The sequence below is a fragment of the Strix uralensis genome, chromosome 16, assembly GCF_047716275.1.
Source record: "Strix uralensis isolate ZFMK-TIS-50842 chromosome 16, bStrUra1, whole genome shotgun sequence".
Classification (NCBI taxonomy): domain Eukaryota; kingdom Metazoa; phylum Chordata; class Aves; order Strigiformes; family Strigidae; genus Strix; species Strix uralensis.
This window is the reverse complement of record NC_133987.1, coordinates 1,069,260-1,094,800: the sequence shown is the minus strand read 5'-3', so window position 1 is coordinate 1,094,800 and position 25,541 is coordinate 1,069,260. Positions and strand designations below refer to the sequence as shown.

At 48.7% G+C, this 25,541-nt stretch overlaps 1 long non-coding RNA gene across 1 annotated transcript; it reads right to left on the bottom strand.

The window, feature by feature from the left end:
* Positions 1 to 935: 935 nt before the first annotated feature.
* Positions 936 to 9,163, bottom strand: LOC141950757 (uncharacterized). The gene is made up of 6 exons (XR_012631148.1): positions 9,004 to 9,163; positions 8,702 to 8,840; positions 6,963 to 7,110; positions 6,152 to 6,245; positions 4,023 to 4,167; positions 936 to 1,876 (listed from the first exon to the last, which is right to left on the bottom strand). It is a non-coding gene; the product is annotated as an uncharacterized LOC141950757 (long non-coding RNA).
* Between the last annotated feature and the right edge of the window lie 16,378 nt (positions 9,164 to 25,541).

The window sequence follows — 25,541 nt, the reverse complement described above, 5'->3', positions numbered from 1 at the left end:
AGATTCAGAAAAGCTCATCAAGATTCATTCTAAAAATGGATAAATGAAAGCACATTAAACAACCTATGTAGACACACTCACTTGGAATTAAAGTGTCCGTAATTAAGTTTTACTTAATTCACTTTTGAAGTGACTTGAGCCAAATTGAATTAAGGCCACTTCCATTTTAAATGAAAGTATCCAGACCTGGATTTAATGTAATTTAACTAATCCACTTGCAATTCACACCACTAGTTAATTTTGGATTAATTTCCCCTTGTAAGCAAGCTCTTAAACAGACAGCAGGAATGCAACTTTATTTTCCCTTTTCCATCTAGAGAGGGAGCCACAGAACTTCTCTTCCCCCAAAACATGCCTCTGCTCTGTGCAATTTAACCCCTTTTTACCATGCCTGGGGTGAACCTGACCCAGGGTGTGCCAGATGGCTGTTGTGACATCCTCAGCTGAAAGGAGACAGGGATGTTCCTCTGATAGTTCTTCTGAACCATCACTGACGTCCCTCTCCCAAAAACATTTCCTCTCGCAGGATTTTCAAGCTCACTTCCAGGAAAAGGTTTCATGTAGGGTAAATAAAATTTGGCAACAGGTTCTGGGAAGAGACTGCTGAGGATTATTGGCCTGGCTTGAGGGGGGCAGGATCCAGGCAGACTTTTTAGTGAACTGAAGTAGGGCAGATCCCAAAGGGCTTTGGCAAACTAAGGAAAGATGCCATGTGCTGTATGGTGGGACTGGTAAGACTTCAGACAACAAGTTCTGTTTAATTAAATCCATTTAAAAAGATGCAAAGGTCACTTTTAGGTGCCCTGAACTGCCGCAGCAGCATGAGGGTGGTGGTGTTTTTCTGGGTTAATTAAAATAAGGGATCCTGTTGGGGTCACCATTAGCCGGGGTCCTTATTTCTCCGTGCGGGAACAGGAACGACACAACACCAATGTGATGATCAGATCGCCCATCTTTATTTTTCCAATCCTGGTTACATTTATATTCTAAGTTCCATACACGCGCTCATCTATCTTCTAATAGGCTACAGGTCATCTACACGCGCTGTTCATGCGCCTCTACAAGCATTTGTATTGGTTAATTGCAATTAGCACGTAAAGCCCAAAACTTGCCAAAACTCCCTTATCTCATACCCTGTTTTGCTCAGACTTGTGTGCTTTTGCTGACCACAGATGTTTCTCACTTATCTGCTATCTTGTGTGTTTTTGCCAGCCTTATTTTGCTGGCCTTGTCTTCGTCCTTGGATTCTTCTGCCTGCACTAACTTTCCCCCAGCGCGGCCCAGACTCCTACATCATCCCTTCGGAGCTTCTAACAATGGCAAGTCATTAATGGAGCAACCAGCAAATGAACAAGTAATAGTGGGGCTGGAAGGGACCTCAAGCATTGTAGGAAAGAAAGTGTTTGCAATGGAGGGCAAGGGTCAGCACAGCTAATGCAGATGGCAGATACCCAAATCTTGCTTGAACTACCACATTTCAAATACAGTTCAGTTCATGCCAAGCCTCTTAAGGGTTTAAGTAACCCTACTGTGGAGCACATAACCCCATGACAGCTTGGGATTCACCCAGAAAAGGACTGTGCTCCCATCAGTAATAACAGCAATAACTTTTATTACTGCAGCTTGTGGTGGGCATTATCTGTTCACACAGGCTTTGAAAAAAAGAAGATGGTCCCGAATAAAGAATAATAGAATCACAGAATGGTTTGGGCTGGAAGGGACCTTTAAAGGTCATCTGGTCCAACCCCCCTGCAGTGAGCAGGGACATCTTCAACTAGATCAGGTTGCTCAGAGTCCCATCCAACCTGACCTTGAATGTTTCCAGGGATGGGGCATCTACCACCTCTCCAGGCAACTTGTTCCAGTGTTTCACCACCTGCATCATAAAAAAATCTCTTATATCTAGGCTGAATCTACCCTCTTTTAGTTTAAAACTATTACCCCTTGTCCTATCGCTATAGGCCCTGTTAAAGAGTCTGTCCCCATCTTTCTTATATGCTCCTGGGTTTTTTTAAGAAAAAGCAGTCCACTTCCAAAAACATTTTGTGAGTCAAGTGGTTCATCTGTCTCTTAATCCCCAAGGGACTGCTAGTAATCCACACTTCACTTGTAACATCTCCCCATAAGGTCACCTTGTGTAACATTTTGCATCTGCCAAAAGCACTAGTAAGGTCCTCTGGCGTGTGTCCCTCTTGGTGACACAGGGGAGGAATAAGTAGCTCATCCAGGCATTGCATTTTCTGGAGTAAGGAGTGAGATTCAGGAGGAAACTTCACCAGGAATAGACCTGGCATCTAAGCTCACACTTTCATCAAAGATGAGAGCTTTCCTTGGTTAGAATTCAGAAGCTGCCTTTCTTTTCAGCCACAAACCAGAGCAGTTTAATTGAGGAATCCTGCCAGGGAGGTACAGCTTGGCTCCAGGGTGCCTCCACCCTTCCCTGCAGCACCTTTGATTTCCTAAATCGAACTACACTTCCCAGAAGGCACTTTCCCTGGCAGTGCCTCCAGGCAGGCCTGTGGCTAGGGCTAGTTAGAGTTTCCTCTCTCAGGCTTTTGACTTTTTCCAGCAAGACGAGGGAACAGACACATTTTTTAAAAATATCATTTAATCAAAAGAAAATCTATTCTTATGGGAAATGAAGAAGGAAGAAATAAAAAAAAAAAACCCACCCTCTGGGGAGATGGAATATTTTCAACCAGCCTAATGATAACTATCCCACAGCTCCCTAAATCTGGCTCCCTGCCTTTCACATAAGCAGTGAACGGGTAGGAACTCCTGCTGTCAGTGTTTTACTTCATTTGTGACCCACCACCTCTTTTCAAATAAATTCCCATTGAATTATCTGAAGTGAGCAGAGAGCAAGGGGGAAAAGGAATTCAGGCTGGGAGGATAATACTGAAGCTATTTCAGCTGGAAGATCGAGTGCATTGCATCCATTTAAAATTCATTTAAAATGGTGAAAGAGGTGTTTTGAACTCAGTGGGAAGTTGATGACTGATTTGAATTCGCCCTCGAAGGCCCTGTGACAGCAAAAGGCTCTCTGGAAAATAAAAGTCCCCAGAGAGGTCTCCTGGGATGCGGGGAATGGTACAAATCAAAGCAAACCGGAGGTGTGACATAGGTCTTGGCAAAGCCAGAGGTGGAGGATCCGGGCATCTGCCTTCCCAGGAGGGCAGAGGTGAAGCCACCCGCTGCCTGTCCCCCACGGCAGCCCTCAGCTGGCTCCTCCTCACTGGGGAGCATCCCCCCAGAAACATGCCTGTCCCCAGGGAAAGGTGCCTGAAGCCATTTTTTCAACTGAGGCCTCAGGGTGATGCCCAAAGGGAATGCAGTGGGGTAGAAAATTGAGCAGGGCTTTGATGCATTTACCAGCTTAGTTTAGCAACAACCAACAGCAAGGAGAGCACCACCGCTAATTCCAGAGCGGGGCCCTGCTCCCCCCATGGCCATTAGCTGCCTGCATCAGCCCTTATTTCTGCCTTAGTTTTCCTATCTGTGGAACAGTGATGATAAATAATACAGACCCATTTTTGTGATGGATTTGAGCTCTCTGGATACAAATTGCTAATAGTGGCAAATACTCTTGAAGGTAGTTTAAAGAAACATAGATAATTCAGTGTGTTTTGTAATATAGCTTACGCTGCTTATACACACATATATATGTGTTTCTGTTTCTTCTTAAGATTCATTTAATTTTTAAGTGCATGTGAGAAGAGCCCAGAGTTCAGCTATACAGCTCTTATTATTGATGGTTTTTAAAAGTAAATAAGTGTATGTTATTATGATTTCATCTCCTGTGCCGGAAAGCAGCGCTCTGAGTGCGCATCACTCTGGGAGACCTGCCGTGTTTATATCCCTTATGAGATACGTCTTTGTTTTCTGAGGCGCAGAGAGTGTCTTCTCCATTTCACAGCACACTAAGGATTAACACCCAAACTGTAAAATGCATTGTACTTCCACTGTTAATCTGTCACATAAAAAAAAAAGAACAAAAATAACAACAAAAAATCTTCACTTGCCTTTACTGACTTTCCACATCGATGATTTTTTTAGCATTTTTGGAAGACGGTTGAATCTTTCCAGGAGATGGGTGATGTCTTCAGGGCTCTTCAGGCTGCAGCAAGGGTGATCCAAACCGTATATAACCTCTGTTTCACACTGTACCTGAAAGACAGACCCCGGGTAGCTGAGGACAGCCTTTGACTCGAGAAGGCAGGCCCGAAATCTCTGCTCCTGCCATATAAGTTTAAATAAATGAGTTTGTGCTGCAGTTCCCATATGCAAGACAGATATCATAGACCCCTCCAGTCTCACCAAGGCTTTCTGTGGGGCTTGGATGTTAGCACAAAATAGGGTATGTAAATAGATAATACGGGAAGAAAATGCAAGCCCCAGCTGTTTCTTGTTTTTGAAAGAAAAGAATGCCTCCAGCTTAGGAGCTCGCAAAAAGTTTGTAGCATTTTATATGAGCCTGGATTCCCACGTGGGGTTTGGAGTGAATTTTACATAAAGTTTGTCTGGAAATGTTCCAGCCTGCAGCTGAAAATAAAACTCTGCAAAGATATCAAACCCTGGTGACTCACATGTGATCCCAGGCTGAGATTTTTCAAAGCTGCAGAGGAAAGCTGGATAGCAGAGTTCACATTAATTTTAATAAGAATTGGGCATTCAGATCCTGTAAGTGATAGCAGGGGGTATCAGCCTCAAAACCTGTACAAGCCCCAGCCAAGCGGGACTGCATTTCTGCAGAGCTCTGACAGCTCTAAATACCTGTTGGAGCCAGCAGAGACGTGGCGTGGCACAACCACATGCACACAGGTACACAGGCGCCTGCTCCCACAGCATTGCCAGCACCTTCCAAAAGTGATGGGGATATTTTTTAGCCTGTATATTTTGAGGTGGGTTTTTTTTCCTGCCTACTAGGAAGCAGGGATTTTCTGCAAAGTGTGTTCATATGGCTAAGTGAAAGCTATAAACATGCAAACTCCAGTTCAGCAAGTTTTTATGCTGATTGCTGGACCTCTGCTTTGAGCAGATCCTAGCAGCATATAGCTTGATGCTGAGGAATTTCTTAATGAACAAGTTTCAGCACAGTATTTATGGCAATGCTGAGAGGCCCTCTAGTTATCAGGGGATAAAACTCAGGTTTAGAGGTTCAGACTGTTTCTTAATTCAGGCTTTTAACTCATAATTGCACAATTAAAACACTGGTGGGTGCAAAACTTCTGTAAGAACCTCACATTGCCACAGTCTCTCAATGTGAGGTTTCCTAGTGAAATTTCATTAGGGTTTTTTGGCTCTATTTTGGTGCTTCTGATGCCCTCAATGAAGAAAGACATGGGCCTATGTCACAGCTGGCACCGATCTAAGTGGCCAGCACGGCCTGGGTGGGCTGCCCATGGCAGGGGAGATGTGGGATCCTTCTCAGCCCCCCAATGTTTTCTACTTCTCCCTCCGCAGCTCTGCAGGAGCAGACCTGGCTCTTCCACATCTCCTATGTCATGGCACTCAAGCTCCAGGCCGTGGCTCTGCTGGGTGCATCACTTCCAGATTTTCCCAAACGTTGAGTTTTAAGTATATCTCTAAATATATTGTTTTAATCTTTATTCATTATTTCCAGATTTTTCTGAACATCAAGAGGTTTTTTCCCAGCATATTTGTGAAAATTTTTTTTTAATCTTTGGTACGGAAGAAAATATTGATGATACTGAACTCTGACAAGCTAAGCATTTGCCTTATTATCTTGAGGGGTTTGGTGGTGGTGGTTTTTTGGTTAATAGTTAAGTACTTTCCGATCCCTGCAGACTAAACTGATTTATGATATTTCAGTGAATAAGCAGAGCATTACCTAGCTATTACGCATTCATTCTTTCCTACCTTGCATTTTTTTGGATAAGATTTTTTTACATCAGGCAGTGACTTTTAGCCAATACCCAGTAGAGTGCTTGATGTGCCAACTACATGTAACTCTCACTGTCTTATATAAACATTGCAACACAGGAAAGTACCCTCTGTGTTCAACAGAACACAGGCATTGCTGAAGTCAAGAGTACTGCCAGCACACGCATTAAGCGTAGCAAATACAACTGTTGATATAAAAGCCATTCCCTTCCACTCCTGAATTTGCAGTGGAAGTGTTCGAGCTTACCTCGATAAATGCTCAAGCTTCTGTCGATGACCAGTATAGCAGCTCTGAATCAGAGGACAATTGTAGAAAGGTCTAGACAGATGCATGTCATCATCTATAGGCAAGAAAGTAAAAGCAACTTAAAGAAGTAACATCCCATTTTAAAACTAAAATTGTGGACTAAAAAGACAGAAGATTGTACAAGCTGAGCCTCAAGCACAGGCAAGACCCCAACTTTGAAAGAAGCCAGTCCTGTTTCTGCCTTTGCTAAAAGAGAGGTAAGACAGAAGACAATTCCTTCTTGTCTCAAGTGCCATTTCAAGTTGATGTAGCACTCAGAATACGTAGTGTAAGCTGAAGTTCGCTATAAAAAAATCCCAACAATTCTCAAAGGGAATGGTTTTTAAACATGTCACATGAGCATTTGTAAGACAATTAAGGCTGACAATTGAATTTATAATCCATCCAAATAAAGAAGTATTTCCAAGGTGTATTTCTTCCTCAAGCAATAAATAAAGAGTTCAAAACATGTAGGTAATGCTTTTACTGGAAAAACAAGCATTACAGTATTTCTTGTTTAATAGCAATGTGTTTGAAATTACAAGTAGTTCAAGCTGTGGACACAAGCAACTCCTGGAAGTCAGAGGCATACTGTTCTTTCTAGAAAACATCCAGGAAAGAAACTGCTTGCATTATTCTCTTTGAAAAAACAGACCAGTCTCAGTTTCACAAACAGAATTTCAACACACGCTGCAGCTGAACCAACACGACTTGTTATCGATGAAACATTTACAGAAACATGGCTGAGCACGTGTTCATAAGAATCACTCACTGGAGAGTCTCCTGGTCACAAACGGGTCACAGTTCAGGCTCACCTACACCTTCTGGAAGGAGACTGGGTCCACAGAACCAGGTGACCACTTGTGCACCCCAAGAAATGAGGCCAGTTACCACCTGCTGCTTTGTCAAGTCTGTAAATCCTGAAAAAAGGCATAAGATGGTTGTTGTTATGCAATTCCTTTAATTTTGACAAAACTCCGTTCATCATATTAACGTATAAAAATAACACAGCAGAAATCTTTGTCTTTCCATTTTTCACTCTGTATCACTTCCTTATTTGAAGAAAAAACCCACAATCACCACCACAGCAAAAAGCAATCCCTACAAAGAGCCACATTCACTGAAGGCTAAAATAAAATAAAGGCTAAAAAAAAATAAAGCCTGAACTTTTAAATACCCTCATGACTAAGACATGTCTTTTTCACCTAGCAGAGATTTTTACTACAGCAAAGGGATATTCTTTTTTTCCCCTCAATAGTCCAAGGACAATTGAGAACACAAAAAGCTATAGAAACTCAAGTTACTTACTTCAGAAGTTACTCATTTATACTTCCTTTATATTTTTTAGCAATTTGCAATACAATATTTGCATGCTATTATAAATTGCTAGCTAAGAATTGCTCTGCTGATTAAGGATGCCAATTAACTTCAGACACCAGAGTAAAAAGAGTAGGCTTATTTTACTGTTAACAATTAAAAGATACAAGCAAGTAATACAAAAAATAAGCAATAAGAAAAATACAGAATATTACACTTAATTATTACTACATACAGTTAATTATAGAAAAATAAGAATAAGCAAGGTAATGCACCTAATCATTACTACCCAATGGGGAGAATAGTGATTAAGGAAGGTCCATCCCCACTCGCACCCGTTCCCACCATCCAGCCCCGCAGGCGCTGGGCAGCCCCGGGTGCAGCGAGGATTTGTTGAGCCTGTCCCGGGGAGTGGGAAATCCTACGTGGGGCGTCCACCCATAGCTGAGGCACCCAGAGTCGCTGTGAGCGGGTCCAGCCTCATGGACCAAAAATCAGCAAGGCAGAAAGACTTGCACTTTTCTTTGAGCAGAAACATCTGGTTTCATCCTCCTGTTGGATTCCACCCAGAGCCTGGCCAGGGCTCGGGGGAGAACCAAGGGAGTTTCTAACAAGGCCAAACACTTGGGTTCTCAGCCTTGAACAAGGGAAGCTGGGTACATTCTCACGGCATTTCATCCTCACTGCTGATTATATTCTGTCCAAGCTGCATCTGTCACTAGTGAGCATTCATATTTCATTAATGATCAGATACTAATAATTAACGCTAATGGTAATACAGCTTTTACTAATTAGCAGATACTAATAATGGATAACCTTTGGTTGTGAGGTTCATCTAGAGGTCAACTGTGTTTCAGGGCCTATGATTCAGGCCCCAGCACTACAAGAATGAAAAAGAACAGTTCTCAGCATTACTGCACTCAGTTGCTGTCATTTCAACCAGCTGCTCACACAGCTCCTTGCTGAATGCAGCCTCCCCCACCCACCTGCAGGAACTCCACAGCAGTTTCCCTGAACTCAGGGCATATTAAGTGCTATTCCCAACCTCCCAGATTTAAGGCCCTTCTCCCAGCTAAATGTGACTGTCTTCCAGTCATCAAAAATGACAAAAGCTCATTTTTCCACAATTACAACCCAAGCATCATTCTAAATATTAATAAAACATATCAAAGGTTTAGCAATGCCATTACAAACCTTTTCCAGTAAGCTCTTGTGCGTCTGCTAGAAAACAATTCAAGACTGTGCTCAGGTTGCTCAAAAGTACCTGGCAGAGCTGACGAGACTGGAATGTCTGTGGGTCAATGGAGTTGCAAGAGCCATCAAACAGTAGAACCTTTTAAAGAAAAAATATTAAATCATCAGCCTACAGACCAACTTCAGAGTTTCAAAAGTTCACTTCAAGAACTGCATGCAATGTCATATACCAGAAGATTACTGAATAAGCTCAGTTAAAAAGAATGATATTACGTTTGCAGAATGGCTACACTAGTACTCACCTATGTGATCAAATCCATCAGCTGTATAGATCACTTTGTTCCCTGTCCACTCAAGAACACACGAGCACAGAGGAAGATACCCGAGATGTGTTTTCTCCTCTAAAGGAAGATTTTTGCTCCAGGAGCTCTTTCCAGGAGCTGGGGGGGCGGGGGTGGTGGTGTCAGCGAGAACCACGTGGCAGGAGCGGGGGGTGGGGGGGATAAACAAAATAATACACACACCCCCGAGAGAAAAGCTGAACCCGCCCCACGAAACCAACAGCTGAAGCCGGGGAGCGCCCGGCAGCGCCGGGACCCCGACCCGGGTAAAGGCTCCTGGTTCCCGACGTGAATTCGCCCCGTGGAGTGCGGGGGCCGCCGCCGGCTGAGGGGGCGGGGGGGGTGTGGTGTTATTTTGTTTATCCCCCCCCCCCGCTCTTGCCACGTGGTTCTCGGTGATACCGCCCGCCCCCTCCCCCTGCTTTCCGCCAGCAGCAGCTTTGCCGCCCGCGGAAGGCAGGCGGGAGCCTTTAGGACCCAGCGGCGTCCCCGCCGGCTCCTGCCCGGCGGCACAGGGGGGGCCCGGCGGCACAGGGGGGGCCCGGCGGCGGCGGCGCCTCTGCCCGGAGCGGCCGGTGGCTCTGAGGGGTGTGGGGGCCGCGCTCTGCGGGCACCCCCCGCCTCCTCCCGGCTGGAAAAAGGGGAACTCCTGCGCTGCCTGAGGGGAAGGGGGTGTCTCCTCACCTCTCCGGAGCCCGAGCTCTGCGGCAAGTACTGTGGCTGCCCCCCCGCCCCGGCACCGCCTGGCTCCTGGGGCCTGCACAGGGTCGGGGGGGTCTGAGGGAGAGATGTGGGGCCGCGTGTGTGTGGTGGGTCAGGGCTGGGGGGGATGTGGGGCCGCGTGTGTGTGGTGGGTCAGGGCTGGGGGGGATGTGGGTCCGCCTGTGTGTGGTGGGTCAGGGCTGGGGGGGATGTGGGTCCGCCTGTGTGTGGTGGGTCAGGGCTGGGGGGGGATGTGGGGCCGCCTGTGTGTGACAGGGGTCGGGATGGGGGGAGGTGTGGGGCCTCTTCTGTGTGAGGGGGGTGTGAGCTGTGGGGCTGCCGGTGTGTAACGGTGAGGTCTGGTTGGGGGGAGCGGTGAGGCAGCTCCTCTGACAGTGGGGGGCGGTGGGGGGAGCTGTGGAGACCCCCCCCGGTGTGGTGTGGGGGGGGGTGGCTGGGGGCAGCTGTGGAGGCTGCCTGCGTGTGACAGTGGGGTCTGTGCAGGGGCAGCTCCGAGGGTCCCTGTGCGTGGCAGGGGAATCTGTGGCAGTTGTTTGTGTGTGACAGGGCTGGGGGGAGGGTGCCGTGGGGCGTGGGGAGCTGGGGCTGTGTGTGGCAGAGGGGATGGCGTGGGGGAAGCTGGGGGGTTTGGGGCAAGGGGAGGTGTGGGGGACCTCCCTGTGTGGCCCTGGGGTCAGCGCCTGCTGGGGTGTCAGGGTGAGGCCTCCCCTCATGCCTGTGCCTTAGCAGAAGAGGGTAGGGGACATGGCAGGACATAGTTCAGTCTGGAGGTGAACACCCCACACCCAGCCCCCCTCAGCGAGGAGAAAAGGATCCAATGTCCCTTTGATTTCAGTGCCCTGAGAGTGCAGCTTCTGCAGGAGGACGTGGTTCAGGGAGAGGTTGGGAGTGTGAGGATGGGGAGAGGATCTCTGCTTGGGGTCGCTGCCTTTGTCGGTGTGGGAAGGGAAGTCTTGGGGCTGAAACTGTGTGAAAAACCTGTCAAGAAAACTACCAGGCAACATGTATTGTAGAATTCTCCCAGTAATCCTGATGTTCACTATTTCACCGTTGAATTGTTGTAGCAGTAAGGAGGCAGCAATGTAAAGGTGCAGTATTTGTCCCAGAAAGCAAATTATTTATGTTCCCATGTAGTGACGAATGATGTGACAAGTTTTTAAGTGAGTGGCAGGAAGGAACAGTACCATATTTTACTGACAGGACTAGAAGAAAAAATCACCAGAGTTACTTCTTGCACATATGGTATTAACTTTTAGATGTACCGAAACCCCAGGATGTGGCTGTATAGATAAAAAATATTTCTGGTGGCTTTCTTAGAGGAGTATGGGGCTGGTACCTGGCATCTCAGGTCCCTGCAGTAGGGCTCAGGACAGTCTGGGACATGTCTGGGAGGAATCTTGGGCAGATTCCAGAGAAGAGAGTGTTCTTTCAGGGAGAAAAACCCTCTGGGTATCTTCCTTGGAGGAGTGTGGGGCTGCTCCCCAGGATTAGGCCTCCCTAAAGCAGAGGTGAAAAGAGTCCAGGACATGCCTGGGAAGAATCTTTTGTGGATGCTGAGGTGAGAGATTTCCTCAGAAGGTAATTAATATTTCAGGTGTCATCCCTGGAGGAGTATGGGGCTGCTACCAGGGATCTCAGGTCCCAGCAGCAGAGCTCAGAACAGTCTGGGACATGTCTGGGAGGAATCCTGGGCAGATGCCAGAGAAGAGAGCGTCCATTCAGGGATAACATCTTCTGAGTATCTTCTTTGGAGGAGTCTGTGGCTGCTCCGCAGGGTTAGGCCTCCCTAAAGCAGAGGTGAAAAGACTCCAGGACATGCCTGAGAGCAATCTTGGGTGCGTGCTGGAGCAAAATACTTTCTTTACAGGAGAAAGCACATCTCTTGTGTGTCCCTTGGAGGAGTCTGGAGCTGCTCCCTGGCATCTGATGAGCCTAAAACAAATGCGAGGAGAAACCAGGAGATGCCTGGCAGTAGGCCAGGGTGGGTACTGGAGGTGAGAGCTTTCCCCAGAAAGTAAATATATTTCAGTTGGCATCCTTGGAGGAGTCTGGGGCTCCTACCTGGGATCTCAGGTCCCTGCAGCAGGGCTCAGGACAGTCTGGGACATGTCTGGGAGGAATCTTGGGCAGATTCCAGAGAAGAGAGTGTCCTTTCAGGGAGAAAAACCGTCTGTGTAATTTCATTGGAGGAGTGTGGGGCTGCTACCCAGGATTAGGCCCCCCTAAAGCAGAGGTGAAAAGAGTCCAGGACATGCCTGGGAACAATCTTGGGTGGATGCTGGAGCCAAAATCTTTCTTTACATGAGAAATCACATCTCTCGTGTGTCCCTCGGAGGAGTGTGGAGCTGCTCCCTGGCATCTGATGAGCCTAAAACTAATGCAAGGAGAGACCAGGAGATGCGTGGCAGTAACCCTGTGTGGATGCTGGAGGTGAGAGTTTTCCCCAGAAGGTAAAATATATATCAGTTGACATCCTTGGAGGAGTCTGGGGCTCCTACCTGGGATCTCAGGTCCCTGCAGCAGGGCTCAGGACAGTCTGGGACATGTCTGGGAGGAATCTTTGGGCAGATGCCAGAGAAGAGAGTGTCCTTTCAGGGAGAAAAAACCTCTGGGTATGTTCCTTGGAGGAGTGTGGGGCTGCTACCTGGCATGAGATAACCCTAAAACAAATGAGAGAAGACACCAGGAGATACCTGGCAGTAGGTCTGCTTCGATCCTGGGCGTGAGAGCTTTCTCCAGAAGGTCAAATATATACCAGGTAGAATCCTTGGAGGAGTCTGGGCCTACTACCTGGGATCTCAGGTCCCTGCAGCAGAGCTCAGGACAGTCTGGGACATGTCTGGGAGGAATCTTGGGCAGATTCCAGAGAAGAGAGTGTTCTTTCAGGGAGAAAAACCCTCTGGGTATCTTCCTTGGAGGAGTGTGGGGCTGCTCCCCAGGATTAGGCCTCCCTAAAGCAGAGGTGAAAAGACTCCAGGACATGCCTGAGAGCAATCTTGGGTGCGTGCTGGAGCAAAAAACTTTCTTTACAGGAGAAAACACATCTATCGTGTGTCCCTTGGAGGAGTCTGGAGCTGCTCCCTGGCATCTGATGAGCCTAAAACAAATGCGAGGAGAGACCAGGAGATGCGTGGCAGTAACCCTGTGTGGATGCTGGAGGTGAGAGCTTTCCCCAGAAGGTAAAATATATGTCAGTTGGCATCCTTGGAGGAGTCTGGGGCTCCTACCAGGGATCTCAGGTCCCTGCAGCAGAGCTCAGGACAGTCTGGGACATGCCTGGGACGAATCTTGGGTGCATGCTGGAGGTGAGAGATTACATCAGAAGGTAAAAAATGGTGGGGAGGAAATCTCGTGCAGGCCACAGGAGACAAGACCACAGACAATCAATATGATTGGAAGTCATGCTGAAAGGTTTATTAGCAAGCAAGCCTTTATATACTCTTTTGCCTTCTAAGAATGGCGGCAAGCCCTTATATACTCTTGTGCATTCTAAATGTAGCTCCCCTCGGTACTTTCCACAAACATTGCTACCCGCACACAGCCAGTGGATAAATTCCTGCTTTTGCAATTCCAAAAGGTCCCTTCTTTATCAGTTTCTTCCTTAATGAGCACATTCTTTTCTTCTGGCCTTCTTGTAACTATTTCTTGTTTTCAGACGTCATTAATCTTCTGACCCGAGTGCTGGTTTTACTTTTCCATTGTCAGTGTGGGCAGAAAGTTCAGTAAGCCAGCATGCACACCCACATCTCCCCCCTTTCTTTTTATTAAAGCCTCCATGCTATTTTCCACACAAGACAGACAACATCTCATTAAAATAGGAAGACAACATATCAATAATCCCACTATTATTATTGGTCCTGCTAACATTCTCAAAAGCTCCATAATCCACTTTGTCCACCCTAGACTTCCTAAAAAGTCATCCAAAGGAGAAGAAACTTGGTGAATCTTATGCATATTGTCTTGCAGTTGCTGAAGCTGATTAGATATCAACTGAGAGTGATCAGAAATGTTCATACAACACATGCCCTTAAATTCTTCATGTCCTTGTGCCAGTAACAAAAATCTATAGCCGCCCTATTCTTCAAAACAGCATGCCTTACACTATCTACATCCATCAACAAATTACTTATTATATGAGATGTTAAATTAAATTGTTTTATACTCCAACAAGCCATTTTATTCAAGGTGGATAGGGCTTTTGCAACCCCTACTCCTGGGGCCAAGAGAGAGGCAGCAATAATCTCTCCAGGCCCCCATAATTCCACTTGGTCTCAGCAATCTGGGGTGAGTTCATGATGTGTTATGGCCCATTTTGATCTTTGATGTTTTTTAAGATTTCTTATACTAGGGGCAAATAAAGTCAGCCTTCCCAGGTAACACAGATCTTGTCACGTCCCGCTCAGACGAGGGGGACAAGTGACTCAGATTCGCAAATCCCCAACGGAGCGGACAACAAGTCTCCAAGTCTAAACATTTATTAACTACCCACAATGTACTAATTGAACACATGATAGTTGGCTAAGTATATAGCAAGTTGTGGCAAGCAATATAATATGCCTTGCATTTCTTAATAGGAAAGGGAAAAGAGGGAGATAGAGGGAATGGGGAAATACAGATCACCGGTCTGGGCTGATTCTGCGTGTTATTTCCACTTACTGGGGGAAGAGAGGCTCTCAGCTCTAACTCTTGTAACGGAAGAGGGGCTGTCTGATTGAGATAATTCATGATATGTCCCTGTAACATAGGCAAGCCTGCTTGTGGGCAACTCCGTTGTTATACAATGCCCAACACGTCTCGTTAACGTCCTCTGTTCCCTTATTTATTCTTCCCATATTTTTAACAAGCCTCTTAAAGTCCTGAGCACTAAAATATGGCATACCAATCAAACAGGTCCGAAATGGGTCTGTAGCAGTTGCTAAACCTAGGCAAAATGCCTCCTGTCCTGATTGATTTGCTCAGGTTACCCAGAAATTCTTCCACAGGTCAGTTGAACTAATTCCCCGTATTCCCTGGCCCATTTCACCATACCGCGGCGGTAACTTCTCACAGTTCAGTACTTTCCCACAGTTCAGTGTTGCAGCTGTCCGTTGTTTTTCCCTGCCACCTTGGCACAACTCAGCGGTTTCTTATCTTCCAAGGCCTGTTCTTCATCAAAGCCTAGCTATTTCTCAGAGGCTGTGTAAGGCTGACAGGCCGATGCCTCCCAATCCCCTTTCTTTGTTTTGCAGCTGCACCTGCAAGACTTGTTTCAAGGCTTTATCAATTAAGGGTTAGGCAAACTTCAAAAAACACAGCATACTTCAAATACTTCCACAGAATGCTAGAAACAATACAGCAGTTACAGTTACTAGTTAAAAAGAGTAGGCTAATTTCACTGCCCATAATTAAGGGATATGACTAAATACCACAAAAATAAACAGTAAGGAAAATACAGAATAGCACACCCACTTAATGGGGTACTAACATTCAGATCTGCAATTGCTGGGGAACCCTGGATGCAGTGAGAATTCAGAGTGCCCTTCCTCGCAAACCGGAAATCCTACGCGATGTGTCCATCCGTAGGTGAGGCATCCAACATCGCTGCAAGCAGGTCCAGCCTCTAAATCAACAGGCCAAAATAACTGGCAATTTTCTTTGATCGGAAACATCTGATTTCATGCTCCTGTTGGCTTCCACCCAGAGCCTGGCCACCACTCAAGGGGGAAAACCAAGGGAGTTTCTAATAAGGTTAAACACTTAATTATTAATACTGCTAAAAAAAGAAAGTTGAATACACACATTCTTATAGAATTTCATCCTTATTAATAACTACATTTTGTCTAAGCTACATCTTTCACTAGTGGCTAGTAAGCTTATATATTTCATTAAGGAGTTGCAATTACTGTTAGCATTTTCTCTAAAAAGAGTTGGCAACTGTAGTGTGATTAAGGACAGAGATAGTGTATTTTGTCCTATTGCAGTAGCAAGCATTACCCATACATTCTGCTTAAATGATCAGTCAAAGAGACCGCAAACTGTCAGCACAGGGGCATCCACAGCACCCACAGCTGGCTCCTGAGTGTCCACCAACAGCTGCCTCTCACGCCTCAGGTATGGTCATACCTTGCCGGTAACCACCGGGGACCGTGACCTGTGGAGACACAAGCATAACCTCTTCCCCGGGTTATTAAAGGATCTGGTCCTGCCCAGTTACCACTCTCCAGGTTTTTTGCTAACACTTGAGCCTTGTCCTGGACTTCTTGTTGATCTGGTATCTGCGATGAGAAGTGATGCAATATTGATGGCACCTGTGAGACAGGGGAAATGTTTAAAAAGTTCATGACATATAATGCCTTATTTAGCCTTTCGTGAGGTGTAGATTGATCCCCTCCATCTCCCCCTTTTTGTTGTTGCAATAGACGCTTTAGCGTGCCATGCGTACGCTCCACAACGGCCTGTTCAGTCAGTGAGTGGGGAATGCCGGGCAGATGCTTGACTGCCCACTGTATGGCAGGACGCAGACACTGCTCCAGAAAAGGTATCAACAGACACAGGTACATATTTTAACGTTCCAACTGCAGTGAAGTGAGTGACATCAGATTGCCGTAATTCTGAGGAGGTGAGTCCCCGAGGGTTGACACCACTGGCTGCTGAAGAGAGGGAGTCCTCTGGCATTCAAGGCAAGTCGCGATGATGTCTTTATCCTGACGCCTTGGTAAAGAAAATTGGTTTTGTATTGCCCTGGTGTTTTGGTGGAAAAAATGCATGCGAAAGCCGAGCTTGCTCAAAGACATTTGTATTAGCCACTGTAACATGTGCATAGTAACCGGAACAAGGATACACACAGGTTCCTGACCAGCAAGTAATAGTAGGCGCTGCCTACCCTTCATGGTCAGTTTGGCAAACTTCTGGACGAGTAGTGACCGTCTTGTGCATTTGGTGTGACAAAAGAAAAAACAAAACAAAACAAATCCATTCAAGAATAACAAGAGGGTCACTAAGTGTTTCATCCCACTGAAACAGCAGAGCATAGGGCTGCCCTAGAGGGTTAAATAACATCAGTTGATATGGATGGCCGGGCACACATCGCGATGCTGGTCTTTCTGAGATGGCGTTAGCTACACGGTGGAGATCTTGTTTTGCCTTCTCTGTAAGTACTCTGGGTGATGTCAGTGAAGGATCTCCTCATAAAATATCAAACAAGCTATGCAGATCATCATTAGTTAGGCCCAACAACAGCTGTGTCCAATTTATGGCTCCCAACAGTTTCTGTAAATCATTTAAAGTCTTAACATCAGTTTTAAGTTCAGCCTGTTGCGGAACAATGGTCTGTTCACAAATTCTCCACTCCAGGTACTGCCACGGTGATGATCTCTGTACGTTTTCAGGTGCTATTTGTCACCCCATTTGAGAGACTGAGTCTTTGGTTAAAGCAAGAGCCTTTTCCATGATCTCCTGTGTTTCTGCTGCTATAAGGATGTCATCCATATAATGATATATAACAGCCTGGGGGACCTGCATTCTAACAGGGCTCAAAGCCTTTGCAACAAACCACTGACACATCGTGGGGCTGTTTTTCATGCCTTGTGGCAAAACAACCCAGTGGTACCGTGTTGCAGGTTCACTAACATTAATACTGGGAACAGAAAAGGCAAATTTAGGTGCATCATCCGGATGCAAGGGAATGGAAAAAAAAAATTAATCCTTCCGATCAATTATTACAAGATGCCAGTTTCGGGGAATCATTGTTGGGGAGGGCATTCCTGACTGTAACATACCCATACCCTCCATGGCATCATTAATGTGTCGGAGATCATGTAAAAGTCACCATTTACCACTTTTCTTTAAAATAACAAACACCGAGGAGTTCTAAGGACTGGTGGTAGGTACGACATGTCCTGCACTTAACTGTTCCTGAACTAAATCATTAAGGTGGCACAACTGTTCCATTGGCGAGGGCCACTGACCCACCCACACAGGTGATTCTGTTTTCCAGGTTAGTTTCAGGGTGGGTTTCAGGGTGGGCTGTGCTGCAGTGGCAATTAAGACAAATGTGATCCAATTTGAGTTCTCCATTGAGCCATACAGTCACAACCCCATGATGTAAGAGGGGTTTCCAATATGAATGGACAAATATTTGCTACCCAGTTTTCTGGGCCCCTTACATGGATGAGATCTTTGCTGTGAAACGTTACAGCATGACCACCAACCCCGAAAAACACTCGAGTTACCCGAGCTAACGGCCAATCTGCTTGCAGATATTACAGTCACATCCGCACCAGTATCTAAAATGCCTGTCAGTTCCACAGATTCTTCTGCTTTAGTGAGGTTACATTTTATCAGAGGTCGACCTTGTGTCACTGTCTGAGCCCAAAATATTTGAGGAGTACGTGCTGATCCAAATCCTGAGTCACCCCGGCTTCTCGGCATACTATAAGGGGGAGCCGCAGTAAAATAAACAAGCTGAGCAATTTTTGACCCTTTTGTTACTGAACACAGGGGTCCAGGGGTCCAGGCCATAATTCTGATTTTCCCTTCATAATCGGCATCTATGACCCCTGGTAAAATGAACAACTCCTGTAAGGTTGTAGATGATCTACCCAGTAATAATGCACTTTTTCCATTTCCCAACAGTCTATATACTCCTGTTGGTATCAAGGATACTGTGGTATCTAATGATGTTACTGACTTGGAGGCTGCCAGGTCCATGCCTGATCGGTATCGACTAAATTATTATAAACCACCACTGGTTGCAATATGTTATTAGTGTCTTTTTGTTTACACTCGTGCTTGGAGCTCCCCCTATCTTCTTCCAGTGTTTTAACATACAGCCGAGGGGACACTTTTTGACTATTCCCCCACTCCGGCCGCTTCCCATCTCATCTACTTTACCTTAACACGCTACCCGATTAAGCTGACAATATCCCCTCAGGCAGATGGTACAAGGGTGCACTCTCCCCACAGAGTATGCACCTAAATTCAAGACAACAATGAACACAGAATTACTGCCTCCCGCTAGAGGAGATATTTCACCTGTGACACTTCAAACACTGAGCCCGAACAAACAGGCAGCACCAGTGACCCAGCGGGCGGGCACTAGGGCGCTCTGTCCTAAGGAATGTTCCCTCATCCTGCACTACCCCCCACTGGTACAGAGTCTGCCCTGCGCTTCGTTCCTCTGCGGCCGCTTCCCTCGCGGGATAACGGAACTGCGGCTCAGAGAACTCCGCACTGCGCAGCTGCAGCCGGGCTGCGCCTCACACCCGCAGAACAGTCACACACCCACACAAAGGGGCCCTGACACTTATTACTCACACAACATCAAATGACAAATACTACAAACATTAAAACACCGTTAAGAATATATAAAGCCATTGCTAGTGGATTATGTGGTGACAGAAAGGGACTCTGCATCCCAGTGTCAGCACCTTCTGTAAAAACTGCTGCTTTTGGTGTTCGGGGGAGGCGGGACGGACGGACAGAAGCCAGGGGCGCGGTGCCGGGCTCGACTGCAGGCGGTCGCCCCGTGGTGGGGAGGCCCGGGGAGGCCCTGGGCCGCCACCGCCAACCCCGTGCTTGCAGGTGGGGGGGCACAAATGCTGAGTACAGAGACCCACGCACTCGGTTTCCAGATAGAACACTGTGCCGGCGTTAGTACCGTTTTTAAAAGTGCCGGCCAATCCCAGGGGACCAATTGGACACCTGTGAGCGATCGCCTCCAGTACACCTGTTGTGAGTTTTGAGGCCCGTCCTCATTAACGCTTTTCTGTCATTCTTTAATAACAGAAAATTGCAGTCCTGCCCAACGTGGCTGATGTCCTGGCTCATAGATTACAGGAGCAACAATCTTTCTCGCCATGTCCATATCCCCTTGCGCCAAGGCTTCTTGCCTCACTTTTCCCCACGGATCACCCCCAGCTAAGGGAGGACACAGGCCAGGGTCTCTTTTAGGATTTACAGTGTCAGGGTCTAAAAGATTATCACAGTCTAGAGACCCAGCATATAAATCTGGCTGCCAGGGCTCAAAATATGCGTCCTCACCCTCTGTGTCCTCATCCTCTGTGTTAACAGCCTCGCCATGTTCATTATTTTGTCTTTTTATTATCTCAAAAAGAGTTCTCCGTGTCGGTAAGAGTTCTGCCACAACCTGATTCCCTCGCGCTGCACACTCCCACAGTCTTACTGCTGCTCCATCCCCTATCGGAACAGTGAATATAGTGACCGCCTTAACCCCCGGTACTTCTGCTGCTACCCACTGTAAAAGTCTCTTCAAGACATGCGGGTTAATCTGGACCTTATTTTTAACTAACAGTCTTTCCATCAGTGAAAACACTGAATTTTCTTCCGAGCATATTAAACTCCCCATCGTTCCCCACAGCTCACCTTGCTCACCCTGCAGCGGTGATTGATGCCGGCTCCTGCTTCCTCACAGCAGCTCTTAAGTTCTGAGGGGTTTCCCACCGCAGTGATCCAAGCTGGTCACACTGATCGCCCGCTACACGGGGCACCATGTGTGGCAACTGAGGCACGGACTCTTCAATGAAGTGCAGAGGGAAAGAGAGAGTTTGTTGTTACAATGGTACATACTTATGCTCTCGGATGCTGTTGGTAAAGCTCTTACTTCATATAATTAGCAAATCAGCAATTAGACAGTTATCAACCTTTTCTCCTATCAGCATCAGACCCCTCTAACACGGCTGTCCTCACCCTCTCGTTCACGCGCTGTTCACGCGGCGGTAACTTCTCACAGCTCAGCACTTTCCCACAGTTCAGTGTTGCAGCTGTCCGTTGTTTTTCCCCGCCACTTCGGCACAACTTGGCAGTTTCTGATCTTTCTCTCCAGGCCTGTTTCTCATCAAATCCTCGCCACTTCTTGGGGGCTGTGCAGGGCTGACAGGCCGATGCCTCCCACAAGCGACGACCCTCACCTGCCGTCTCAGCGGGGGCAGGGATGGAGACAGGCAGCACGGCAGAGATGCAGGGTAGGGACGGCTCAGGAATGGAGATGAACTGTAGCAGGCGATTTACAGATGTTACTGCAGCAACTCTGTCATGAGATAAACACTCAGTTAGTAGTGTTAGTGTAAGTACTAAGAAGGAATTTCACAGCGTGACTGAGCACAACGCGCTGTGTTCTGTGTTAGAGTGTTTGCTCTTGAGGTCCCACAAATGAAGTTTTAAAGGCTGAAGGTGAGTGAAGCATCTTTTGTTTACTCTCCAAATCAAACCGGTCTGCGAAATTGTCGGGGGGAAATCCTGGATAAATATCACCTGTAGGATGTGTGTACTTACAGCTAAGTTCTAATTAAAATCAATCAATTTGGGCAGCGCCGCTTCAGCACCCTGGAGAGCGCCTGGCGGCAGCGGCGCGGGGACCGTGCGCGGACGCGCCCCCGCCCGCGGAGTCCCGGCCCCGCCCGGAGCCGAGACACGGCCACGGCCACGCGCGACCGGCCCCGGGAGACGCAGCCGCCACCCCCCGCTGCAGGCGCAGCGGCACAGGCGCGCAGGGGCGGGGGCACACGGGCACCGGGGCCGGGCGGGCGCAGAGCCCCGCGCACAGACAGTGCGTGCGCACGCACCCGCGCAGGCGCACAGTGAGACACGCGCACACGCAGGCACAGGGGCGCGACCCCCGTGCGCGCTCCCGTGGGCGCGGCAACACCCCAACCCCGACGCCGACACCCCCACAGACCCCACACGGCCCCGCACCCCACTCGCGCCGTCGCACACGCACTTTCTCACGCGCCGCAGCCCCCGTCCGCGCTCCCACAGCCCCCCCACGCGCAGGCACAGTCCCACGCGGACACCCAGCGACCCCCTGACACAGTCACACCCGCGCACGCACACCCGGACCGCGCGTGCTCCCGGCCCCCGACACGCCGACACACACGCCCACGGGAGGGGCGGCCGGCGCGGAGGGGCGCGGGGCGGGGCAGCTGCCGGCCGCGGGGCGCGGAAAGACGCGCGGAAGGAGCCGGCGCCGCCCGAGCTGGCGGCAGACAGGGACAGCCCGGACCGCTCCGGGGCTCCCCCGGCGCCTCCCGCCCCACGGTCAGGCTGCGCTCGCGCCCGCTGGGGGGGAGCGGCGGGCGCGGGGGGGCGCGGAGCGACGCGCGGGGCCGGCGCCGGGCTTCGCGCCGAGGGGGCCCGTCTGAGCGGGGCCCGCGCCCGCCCTCGGGGCCGCTCCGGGCAGCGTCCGCCCGCCGCTGCGCGCTGGGGACGCGCCGCCTCCGCCGCGCTCGGTCGGGGCCGCGGGCAGCGCTGCCCGGGCCGCGGCTCCGTTCCCGCAGAGGCCGCTGCCGGGTGCGCGCTCCGCTCGCCGCGGCTCGGTGTCCGCGCTGAAGCACTCGGCGCTGCGCGGGGCCGCCGCGGGGCCTCGGTGCGGCGCTGCTGGAGGGACCGCGCGGGGCCGGCGGAGCTGTGATACAAAGAAATGATTACTTGTTTTGAGACTTATTTACTTATAGAAAACTGCTTAGCAACTTATTTACTTATAGCAACTTACAGTATTACTTACAGTATTTTTGAATATTTGTAAGAATCCTGCTTGCCCAGACTGTTCTGTGGAATTTTACCAAGGACTGCTGTGTCCATCAAAACAAAGCAGTTTACTGTGAAAATCTACCAAGAACTGCAGTGTTCAGCAAAATATCATGGTTCTGTCCTTGGGAAACAGATGTGCTCTGACTAGTTGGGTCTTGGTAATGAGTAAAGATGGTCATATACGGACGGTAGAAGTTCCATTGGTTCTCTTAGATAAGATAGAATGAGTAAAACCATCTGAAAACACTCTTGTTATTCAAGAAATTGGCAGAGAGAACCTGCGCATGCTCTGGGGAAAAGTACAAGGTGAGGAGGACTGTGAGCCTTCCTCCAACAGACCCCAGAGACGCCCCCCAGGAGGCAATGGGCAGGTGCAAAGAGAACATAAACTGCTGACACCAGCCTCTAGAGCTAACCCAGCCTCACTCATGCATATGTATGTGTGTGTTATGTAATCAATGAATATGTATATCCACACTCTGTAAGTTTTTGGTAAAATGTGCTGTTGGGGTGCAAGCTTTGTGGAGAAATCCCCTTGCACCCCGGCTGGAGTAAACATACCTGCTGTATAACTCTATTCGAGTTGTAGAGTCTGTTTTCCGCAAGTCAACCCCTACTAGGTCCTGCCCCTCCTTGTCACCATCTCCACCTGACTCGTCCTCGAGGTGTGGGGGGACAGACGGGTTTGGGGAGGACCTACAGGAATGTGGGGGGTTGGAGGACACAGGTGTGTTTGGGTTGGACCTAGAGGAATGTTTAGAGATGGGGAGTATAGGAGTTTTGGTAGGACCTACAGGAATGTGAGGGGGTGGGGAATATGGGGGGTTTGTGTAGGACCTACAGAAATGTGTAGGAGTGGGGTATATGGGGGTTTTTTGTAGGACCTACAGAAATGTGTGGGGTTGGGGCACACAGAGGGGTTTGGGTAGGACCTACAGGAATGTGTGGGGTTGGGGTACACAGAGGGGTTTGGGTAGGACCTACAGAAATGCAGGTGGCACCAGTGCAGTGAAGGTAGAACCCAGCTCTTGGGGTCACCACCCCTGAGAGCCCTGTGCAGCCCAGGGACACGGAGGCTGCTGCAGGCACAGAGCAGGAGATGGGCTGGGGCAGCTCTTGGGCTGCGTGTGAGGGGCGGTCGCTGCAGGGAGTTGCAGAGGTTTGGGGTTTTTTCTTGGGGTGTGGGAACAGTTTCCGTGTGTTCCAGACACCCAGTGCCCCCTGCTTAGAGTGACAAGCGTTCTCCTTCCCATCAGCTCTTCAGTGACGCATTGAACCAGCAGCTGCTCACCAACAGAATTCAGATTTCCTGGGCCTGGTCGCGGGAGAACTGGAGGTAAGAAAGGCTCCACTTCCTGCGCTGCTCTTTTTTCCCTCGGGGAAAGCAGAGCCTGGGGCAGAGGGTAAAACTCTGCAGGTGTGGGAAGCTTGGCCTTGTGCTGGTGACCCACAGGGTTTGTGTGCTGCTGGTGTCTGGGGTGGAAGGGCTGAGGTGGGGACCCTCTGAAGAGCCCACGCTGCCCCAGACCCAATCTGACAGACCCACAGCAGAGTGCAGCTGTTGCTTTCGTACTTCTCGGCAGCTCTTTGTCCTGCTCCTTCCCAGAGCTTTGACCTGCAGGAGGAGGGTGAAGAGGAGCTGCCCTGAAGAGAAGCCCCCGTCTGCCTCAGCCCTGCACCCTGGGACTGTTCTTCCCTCTGCTCTGGATCTCGGGGGCTACTCAGAGCTGCCCTTGGCAGAGTGAATCTTCTCAGGCCCCGAGAGCTCTGGTGATGTCGTTACTGCAGGTTTCTTCAAGGCAAAGCTGGCCAGGAGAGAGAAGCCCTGTTTGGGCCTGCAGGGCAGGGTCCTGCCAAGATGCTTTAATGGTACCTACTGGAGAGAACAATTACTAAATAACTTTTTGTATAAAGCTTTGAGCTCGTATCCTGCTGCCCTTCTGTCAGCAGGCAGCCCAGTTACTGTCCAGTGCCAGCCCAGCTGCCAGCCATCGCCATCGCCTTCACAGCCAGCGCTGCCTCTGCCCATCGTCTGCCTCTGCTTAACTTTATAACCTCTGCCCAGCTTATAAAGTTAAGATACACATACAGAAATAGGACACAAGACTTCACCTGATTCTTTTTTACTCAAAATGGAACCGTGCTAACAGAGTGTACTGGTTTGGCTGGGATAGTTAATTTCCTTCACAGTAGCTTGTATGGCGCTGTCTTTTGGATTTGTGACCAAACCAGCGTGGATAACACTCCGATGCTGTAGCTGTTGCCGAGCGGCGCTTGCACAGCGGCCAGGCCTTCCCTGTGTCTCATGCTGCCCAGCCAGGGAGCAGGCTGGGGTGGTCAAGAATTTGGGAGGGGACCCAGCCAGAACAGCTGACCCCAACTAATCAGAGGGATATTCCATACCGTATGACGTCATGATCAGCAATGAAAGCTGGGAAAGGAGGAGGAAGGAGGGGACGTTCAGAGTTACGGCGTTTGTCTTCCCAAGTCACCGTTACGTGTGATGGAGCCCTGCTCTCCTGGAGATGGCTGCCTGCCGACAGGGAGTGGTGAAGGAACTCATTTCGTTTTGCTTGTGCGAGCGGCTTTTGATGTACCTATTAAACTGTCTCTGTCTCATCCCACGAGTTTTCACACTTTTACCCTTACAATTCTCCTTCCCCCCGCCCCCCCCGCCCCGACCAGGGGGGAGTGAGCGAGTGGCTGGGTGCAGCTGAGCACAGCACATTTCAATTATGTTGATCAAACTTTTAAGGCCAGTGTATTTCCTGCTTAATTTCGGTAGGATGTCAACATCTGATTAACATTGATACTGCATGTTCATCTCAAAATGAAAAATTCTAATTGAATTTGTTTGAATAGTACTGAAACACTTAACTTTGGGGTGACATGAGTGACTACATCTGTCAGACCCCTCACAAGGCCTGTGGAAGTGTTAGTTCTCCCTCACGAATGTCCCACGCTACCTAACACTACAGCAGCACTGGAAAACCCAGACTGAGTTCTTTTCCACCCAAAATGAAACATTTATTTGGATTTTCATAAGTATTTTAATGATGCAACAAAATCCCTTTTTCCTCTAAGTGAAGCGTATTTCTGAGGAAACTACGTTCTTTATCACAAAACGCTGGTGAAAAACACTCGGTCTATTCCAGCATGGCTCTGAACTTCTGAAGTAGAATACTGGTGCTGGAGGTTGGGCTAAGCATAGGAGCCTTTCCCTCAAAGATGTGGTTTCTTAGGAGGGCTGG